Raw genomic sequence first — 9889 nt, 5'->3', positions numbered from 1 at the left:
GAACATCTTCGAACATCTGATGTTGTCTTTGCACATTGGTAACTCTAGCCAGGAGTTCAAATGAGAGGTTTTATATCGTCAGACTGACGGACTAAGTCAGGGATCACCCGTGCCACCATTTTCTGTTGATATCTAGGTGTGAACTAGAAACCATTATAATAATAAATGCAGATTCAAGACCGGAGACATACATTTTAGGTTTGTGGATGATATTTTCGTGGTTGTTAGGAATGAATACCAGGGTAAGGAGTTAGAGAGGATTATGGAACTATGTTCAACTTTACAAGTGAACCAGGCGTTGGTAACACACTATGTTTACCGGGCGTTCCAGTGGACGGGCACATAAACAAATACTTCACAAGTGTGTCCAGGATAAAGACAAATTTAGGAAAATTTCATGTCCTGAAAAAATAATGCAAACTGGAATTGTAAGCTAATGATATTACTGCTAATGATAATGATAATAATGATGATAATAATGATAATAATAATGATAATGATAATGATAACAATAATAATAATGATAATAATGTTAAATATATATATAATGAGTATAATGATAATAATAATAATCATATAATAAAAACAATAATAGTAGTAGTAATGATAATATATAATAAGTATGATAATGATAATAGTAGTAGTAGTAGTAATAATAATGATAATATACTATATGATAATAATAGTAATAATAACACACACACACACACACATATATATATATATATATATATATATATATATATATATATATATATATATATATATATAGAGAGAGAGAGAGAGAGAGAGAGAGAGAGAGACAGAGACAGAGAGAGAGAGAGAGATGTATGTATATCATTTATTCATTATACTTTGTCGCTGTCTCCCGCGTTAGCGAAGTAGCGCTTCAGGAAACCCTTTTCTCTTCATGAGTCTCCAGCACCTCTTAGGAGGCTGGCCACGTCTATAGGTCATACAGTATTGTGGTGGTGTTTGTGTTTTCGTCTATGAATTTTGGGTAACATGCAACCTACACAGTTTATTTCAAGGCGACCAGTCTATCAGCGTTAACAGAGTAAACAAAAGATTTAACCGTTCTGTTGAAAGGGAAAGTTCAACCACCATTTTGCATTAAGATTATATCACTGTAATCGTTACACCGTTACAGTTGTGGGATCATGTTAAGTAGTTAGCGGGTCATGATAACAAATAGCATTTATAGCGCTTTGAAATATATATATATAAAAAAAAAAGTTTGGCGCCATAGCTAACTCGGCTAGAAAAGCGCGACCCAGACTATTGTACCAGGTTGAATTGTGTGTGTTTCCAACACGGTATCTGGATGGTCCAGTGGCATAATAAATACGACTAAACCAATTTAGGGATTCATGTAGTTTACAAAGTTTGCCTCATCTGACCCAGCATTTATGATGAGAAGTTGGTCATCGTGTTCACTTATATACTGCTGAACAGCTCGTACATTTGGTGTCTATGTCTCTATCCTCCTCCTCCTCCACCAGCAACCCATGCAGTGTGTATGTGTGTGTGTGTTCAATATGATTTTTTTTTCTAGCTGATACGCCACGGGCAATTGAAACCCTCATCGAGTATATATATATATATATATATATATATATATATATATATATATATATATATATATATATATATATATATATTCCCTGGGGATAGGGGAGAAAGAATACTTCCCACGTATTCCCTGCGTGTCGTAGAAGGCGACTAAAAGGGAAGGGAGCGGGGGGCTGGAAATCCTCCCCTCTCGTTTTTTTTTTTTTTTTTTTTTAATTTTCCAAAACAAGGAACAGAGAAGGGGGCCAGGTGAGGATATTCCCTCAAGGGCCCAGTCCTCTGTTCTTAACGCTACCTCGCTATCGCGGGAAATGGCGAATAGTATGAAAAAAAAATATATATATATATATATATATATATATATATATATATATATATATATATATATATATATATATATATATATATATATTTATCCTAGCCTGAGCCAGGTACCCATTTTATCGACCATCCCCTCGGGGTGAAGAATGAACAGCTGGGTTGACTGCGAACTATCCCAAACAGGATTCGACCCTCTGCGCTCGTACAATGGGCTGCCGACCCGTCAATGCGTCACGGTCGAAACACTAACCGTTACACCGCAATGTTTTTATTACCCCGTGTTAAGCAAAATCTACGTTAGTGTAGTCCTTGGACTGCCCAGGTCTGTAGTCAAAGGCTTTGCACTTTGACGATGGCTTTGTGCACTTTCGGTCGGTACAGCTTTGATTTCGGTCTGTCAGAGCGTGAACCATCAGCTGTACGTCCTATTTAGTCTTTATTCTCCGATTAGAATTCCTACCTCGACATCATTATATATATATATATATATATATATATATATATATATATATATATATATATATATATATATATATATATATATTCTTTGCCTCTCTACATCATTCGAGAATCATTCTCTGATTTTCAATAATACCAGAAAAACATTAATTCTTTGGGAATTAAAAGAAAATAGAATAAAGGATTTTGATAACGTCCTATTTTCAGGAATTCCTCAATACTCAAATGTATTTCATTCTTTGGTAACGTGGAAAAAAATAGATAGATAATATTGTTAACAAACATTATGGAATGTACCGTACTTGTCCGTGTGTGTGTGTGTCGCTTCTAATATAGAACGCCCAGGCTGCTAAATTTGATTCATTGCAGTTGCTATAGATAAATAGAACCTTTCTGGGTGAATGACATAATCTAATTTTGTAGTGTTCAGTAACCATGAAGCAGTTTGTGGGGCATGTTCCATGGTGGAGAGGAGCGGCTCGTGTTCCGGTACCATTATACGTGACAGCTGTTGCGTGGATGCGAACGAGGCTATCATTTGTTTGTTCCTGGCGCTGCTTCCTCGGTGGGAAAGAATCATAGATACAGAGGGATTCAGACAGCAATAGACCACTGGGGGTCCTTTCGATGCTGTTTGTCACAGCGGAAGAGACCAGGGAATTCTGTAACTGGTGTGGTAAGAGTAGAGGTACAAACATGATGAAATAGAAATGGTTTTAGACTTTTGCTGTAGCCAAGGAAGCGTAGGTAGCGTTAGCCCGTATAGGCTTGAAGCGACACATTGATCACGCGTATTCCTAAACTAGGCTATTCATGAACCTTTTTTTTTTTTTTCTATTGCCTTTGATCAAGAAGTGAGAACTTTTACATCAAAGGCTGACTTTATACGAGTCTTATAACGTCAGTTAAGTTTTCTGAAGAATCCTCTTTGTGGATAAGATTAAGCAACATGTCTGTGTCGTTCGCAGAAGTCTTTGATTAAACTATACCTATGTTCATCTATGGCATTGGGTTCGCTGCCTCCATAAGAAGACAATCTATGTGGCAAAAAAAAAAAAAGAACTCAAGGATTTTCAGTAGATCCGGGTCTTTCATATGCATACGCTCCATCTAATATGAATTAAGCTTTGTGCATAAGTGGAAAATGTTGGTTTTACAAGGAATAGAAATCTATTTCTAAACCGAAGTTTGGGTCATTAGAGCCTTCATTGATATTTCCCGTCTCCCTCCCTCGCATCTGATCATCTGTTGGAAGGGCCACATCTTGAGTCCTGACCGTCGCAAAACACCAGCTGGTCGTCCACTGACGCGGGTTGGTGTGTGTGTGTGTGTGTGTGTGTGTGTCCCACCCTCCCCTCAGCAGCAAGGTTGTCGCAATCATCCAGAAGCTACTCATCACTGTGAGGGTTGCTGAGGGAGGGGGTGTGGTCTCCGTGAGCCAAGCGTTCGCCGACCTCATGGATATTACGGAGGGAAGTGAATGAAGTCCTGATGGATACCACTGCCACTGGGGACGTGAAATGGTGTTGCGTCCACACATGAGCGGCTGCCTTGGAGAATTTTGCTGCTGGTACAGAAATGGTTTTTCCTCACTTCACAACTATCAATATTATTTTTTTCCCCACATTATGATAATCTTTGTTAATATCACTATCATTTTTTATCATTATTGTTAGCTATATTCTTTTTCTTTTACTTGATCGCCGTTTCCTACGTTTGCGAGGTAGCACCAGGAACAGATGAAGAAAGGCCGCATCCATTCTCTAGCTCTCATGTGTAATGCATCAAAACCACAGCTCCCTCTCCACATCCAGACCCCATAGACCATTCTGTGGTTTTCACCGGCCGCTTCATGGGCACTGGTTCAGTCCACGACCATCAAGTTGACCCCCTGTATACCACATCTTTCTAATTTACTCTATCTCGTGAACGCCTTTCACCCTCCTGCATGGTCAGGCCTAAAACACTCAAAATGATCGCTCCCATGGATGGGCCGCTTTTATAACTTCCCCTACACCTCGAAGCTCTGGGACTCTCTGCACTCTCGTCTTTCCCAGTTACTATGAGGTGGCACTTTTTAAAAGACAGGTTTTCCACTTCTTCCAAAATTCATAAATACTTTCCCTCGTCTCTTTGCCTTTCATCAACTTCATATTTCAATTAAGTCCCGGCCTTGATGTGGACTTTTGTCTGTGACTGGAGCCTCCAGCTTAAAAGGAAATGGTCTGCAGGAGTTAATGGAAGGTCATGTAAGAAGAGACAGACGAGGGTTGAAGGAAGAGGTGCTCAAGGAAGAGATGCTCAAGGAAGAGGTGCTCAAGGAAGAGGTGCTTAAGTAAGAGATGCTCAAGGAAGAGATGCTCAAGGAAGAGATGCTCAAGGAAGAGGTGCTTCAGGAAGAGGTGCTCCTCTGGAAAGTTCCAATATAGAGTTTAAGGGTTTCAGAGGTGAAGCCTTTGTGAGCGACTCTGGCTTGACGGCCCGGTGTGCAGTGGGCCAATCCCTTTTTGTCACAGATATACAAACAGACGGATCGATCACTTGCCCTTACATTATCCAGTTTACTGAGATGTTCCGTCGTGTCCTGAGGATGAGAGTTGTGTGTTGTGTGTGCCTGACGGTGCCTGAGGAGGAACACTGTGTCAGTATTGATCCTTCAAAGACAGGGGGGGAGTGTCTGGCTGAAGCCATTCACACCCGCCATGGATGGATTGAGGAGACGCTCTATTCAGCCGCCGCTCTCACCTGTCATGAATATATTACGGGAGTGATCGAATTTGGCGAGTAATTCCACTGAAGACCCTATTGAGGTGCACGTTTACCCTCGGCTACACGCATACACACGGAGCTGATATTGAGCATAATCCACACATACTGTCAGATATATATATATAATATATATATATATATACTTTGCGCGTAGGATATATATACTTTGCGAGAAGGATATATGAGAGCCTGTGAATTATGTATCGCAGGTACACATGTCTAATTTAAAGATATACGGGTTTCGAAGGACGTCGGCCCAAAATCCTCCTTCCCTGAGGCCAAGTGAGGAGCTGTGGGGCACTGTGCTGTGTCAGTGTGGCCAGCTATGACCCCACCCTTAAAGGACGACCTTCCTTGTCCCTTTGCCCTCCAAGGGTCATGCGGGCGCTGCTTACTGCCTCCAGACACTTTTAGTTCCTCCTGAAGAGTAGAGTAGGAATGAGGAAGTTGAAGAGGGTTTGTGAAGCAAATATGAAGAATGAAAGTTGGAAGTTATCAATATGTAGATCCTGTAGGATGTTTATGTGTTACCAGGAAATGCAGATATGTGAGTAAAAGAACAAATGTGTTGATGAGAACAGACGAAGAGAGATGTATTGAACATTGTGAGCGGTAGAACACTGTGAGAGGTAGACCATTGTGAGAGGTAGAACACTGTGAAAGATAGAACACTGTGAGAGGTAGAACATTGTGAGAGGTAGACGACTGTGAACGGTAGAACATTGCGAGCGATAGAACATTGTGAGAGTTAGAACATTGTGAAAGGTAGAACATTGTGAGAGTTAGAACATTGTGAAAGGTAGAACATTGTTAGAGGAAGAACATGTAAGACAGACTATAAAACAGTGAGTTTTGAACCGACTTTGATATTACCGTAGTGAGAACAGCTATTTCGGTCTCGCTTCAGGAATCAGCGTCGTGTGCACAGTGCAAAAATTAAGAAGCACTTATATAAGTATTGAAGTTCATCTTTCACTTGAATGAACTGGGCATGAAGTTGATGTGTGTGTGTGTGTGTGTGTGTGTGTGTGTGTGTGTGTGTGTGTGTGTGTGAGTGTGTGTGTGTGTGTGTTATGTGCATGGGAATACAAAGGAATTGAAGCAGAGACAGACTACTGCGTCCCTTCGAGGCTGTTTGTGATAGTGGGTAGTTGGTGGTGGTTTGGGCTTTTGGCCAATCTACTGCCGGGGGTTATTTAAGGCTGTCAACGTAAGTTACATCCACGAACCGAAAAATCTTTATAACACTTTCTTCAGGTGTTCAAGATAATTCTAAGACCACATACACTCTCACTATGCCTGTGGCCCATGGTAGGAGAAGAGATACGAAAACACATTAATGTGGTAAGAGTAGAAGTACGTACATAGTAAGAAAAATATATATTATAAACTTTTCATGAAATGAAACAGATGCAAAGAATGTTAAGTCTTGGATTTGAAGTTAGATATTTATCAAATCTGTTCTTAAACGTATCTGTGGTACTACTTTCGACCACTCTGATTGGTAAATCATTCCATATGTTAACAATCCCGTTGAAGAAAAAGTACTTGGCCTCATTTCAGGTAAACCGTCTGCCCACGAGTTTGTATCCATTACAGCCACTGAGATCAGACGAATCTATCCTTATGTAAGTCGTTAGATCGAGATTATCGAAGCCTTTGATAATCTGAATAACTGTATCAGGTCACTCCTTAACCTGCCTTTGATAATCTGAATAACTGTATCAGGTCACCCCTTAACCTACCTTTGATAATCTGAATAACTGTATCTGGTCACCCCTTAACCTGCCTTTGATAATCCGAATAACTGTATCAGGTCACCCCTTAACCTGCCTTTGATAATCTGAATAACTCTGTCGGGTCACCCCTTAACCTTCTTTATTCAAAGTTGAATAGATTCAAGTTGTTTCATCGGTTCTCATAGGATTTGTTTCTTAGTCCGGAAATCCTCTTGGTAGCTCCATTGTCTGTCTTTCCTCAAGTATGATGACCAAAACCGAACACAGTATTCAAGATGGGGACGCAAGAGTAGGAATAATTTCCCTTGACTTAGATTCGATTGCCCTGCCTGTAAATCCAAGCATTTTCTTCGCCCTTTTAACTCTTTTGTGCATTATTCACTTGGCTTTAGATCACCAGAGATTATTAAACCCAAGCCTTTTTGTCCTCATTAACCTTTTACAGTTCAGCGAAATTCATAGTGTAGCTTGCCTCCTCATGATTGCTACCGACGTGTCAAGCTTTGCAGTTATCGATATTTCAATTCATTTGCCACCTGTGAGCCCACTCCATCAGTTTGTCTATGTCCGTTTGTAAGCTGTAGACGTTTCGTTTTCATTAGAGATTCATACCTCAACTTCGTACCGTCTGTGAATTTCGATATCTTACAATGCAACCCATTGTCGATATCATTAACATATATGAGAAAGAGAACTGGTCCCAAGACTGATCCTTGAGGTACGCCACTTGTTACGTTTAACCATCCTGAGACTTGATTATTCAAGTTTCTTTGTTTACGTCCAGTCAGCCAATTTCCTAGCCACTGAAGTACAACCTCATCAATACCACGTGACTTAACTTTGGTTAGTCAACTTTGATGTGGAACTTTATTGAATTTTTTTTTTTTTTTTTTGAAGGTATAGATAGATGACACCAGCTGCTTTACTTTCATCATACAAGTTGACTGTGTCATTAAAGAAATCCAGCAGGTTTGTTAGACTTGAAGGATTTCGTCGAAAACCTTAAGTTGAGAGCCATCAAGTAGAGGTCCTCTTAATGATTTAGTATCTTGTCCCGAATGATGGTTTCCATAAGTTTATCAACCACAAACTTTATGCTGATTAGACGATGACTTCCGAAAAGTGATGTATGATCATTTTTTCTTTTTAAAATGAGTGTTACTTTAGCTAGCTTCCACTCCTCTCGAACTTTCCCCGTAACAAGTGACTTATTGAAGAGCGTAAATAGTGAAGGGTTCAACTATCTCATTTTTCTCCTCTTTCATTTTCCTCGGATAAAAATTCTTTGGGCTTGCTGTTCTGTTATCATTTTATGTGAGGTTGATATCATCCTTGCATCTGTTATGTCCAAATGTCGCAAAATACTTTTCTCTTTTAGCATTGGAAATGGATTCGGGACATGAGCTGTGTCTTCAGTTACAAACACAGATGCTAAAAAAAAAAAAAAAAAGAAAATTCAAATTTTGTTTGCCATATCTTCGTTGTCGTGAACCAAATCACCATTTTCAATGGGCCTTTTGACTTGGTGGTGATGAGTCTTGCTTCTAACATACGTATGAAATTCCTTCGGGTTTCATTTGCTATTTTCAGCAAATATACGCCTCACACTGACGTATATTTTGATGGATGAATAAGTAAGTCTCTTTGTTTCTCTACGCAGACTTTGCATAATTTGCTTTATCAAACTGGTTATTGGTTTCTCTGAGTTTCTTACGGCCTGCTTCCTTAAACAACAGACACTTCTTTCTGTCATTATTCCACCAATTTAGTTTCACGTTGGAAAAAGACCGTCAACTACGTCTTGGGGCGAATCATCCCTCCACTGCTTTGAACGTTTTACTGAAGCTTTTCCCAAGCTACGTCCGTTTTTCATTTCATTTATATCATTATCTCAAATTTGCCTGTCAAGAGTAATGCAAAATCTTTAAAAGTTTACAAATCTAGAATCCGGTATTTTTTCGTAACTCCTATGTTGACCAGCATTACAGACAATGTTGAAAGTCAACTCAAAAGTAATTCTCTGGTGACCACTTGTATCAAACTTTTCTCCGACTTCAACATTGTTAACAAGATCCTCATTTGTAGTTTGAACTAGATCTAATATATTCTCGTCACGCGTAGGTTTATCAGCCAACTGTGTTAGGTCACTATCAAGCAGATTTAGGTAATGCCCAGGACCCGAACAACTGGAGAGAGATTTTTTCCCCACTTAGATAACGGTATGTTCCAATATTTTACAATGATCGAATCATTTTCATTGCTTATTTCTGCTGTCTGGTCATACAGTCTTTCGTCTGCCTATGGTGGCTGTGCTGGGGGCCTATAAACTAACCCCAAAGTTATTTTCTTTCGATACTTATCTTTGTTTCAACGAAAATGAAGTCGATTTCATCAATAGCAGCAAGATTTTTCAGCACAGGGTTTAGATCAGCTTTAACAAAGAGCGAGACACAACACCGCTTACATATATTTTCCAGTAATTGTTAAATGTAGTGTACGTAGAAATAGCTTATTCTGAGAGAAAATCTCAATTTCTTATATTTAAGCAAGATTCCGAAATACCAGTTATATCACAACTTTCTTCCAACACAATTGTCTCTAACTCCGAATATTTGTGACGTATCCACCGTGCGTTAACATAGAATACTCTAATACATGATTGAGACATTTTTTCGTTGGTATGTATATGTACAGCAGAGGTAGTGGGGAGCTGGGAGGCCGCCTACGTGAACAACGTTAGTAACCTGGACTTGAGTTGTTCCCATCCTGGTCGCTATCTGCCCCTCCTCCTGCTACCACCTGGGGTGGACTGGTCTCTCGCTGGTGTGTTCTGCTTCCTCCCTTTCGACTTGCCTCCTCCCTCCCAGACTTGCCTCCTCCCTCCCGACTTGCCTCCTCCCTCCCAGACAGCGGCGCCAGCTGACGCCTCCCGTCATGGTGTACCCCCATCATCATCGGCCCATCCGTCCGTCCCCAGCCCCTACCTGTGATATGACCTCGACTTGCCTGAGAACTGACCCCTTGGTGTT

The sequence above is a fragment of the Panulirus ornatus genome, chromosome 4, assembly GCF_036320965.1.
Source record: "Panulirus ornatus isolate Po-2019 chromosome 4, ASM3632096v1, whole genome shotgun sequence".
NCBI lineage: Eukaryota > Metazoa > Arthropoda > Malacostraca > Decapoda > Palinuridae > Panulirus > Panulirus ornatus.
The sequence above is the reverse complement of the archived record's forward strand: the minus strand, read 5'-3'. Positions refer to the sequence as shown.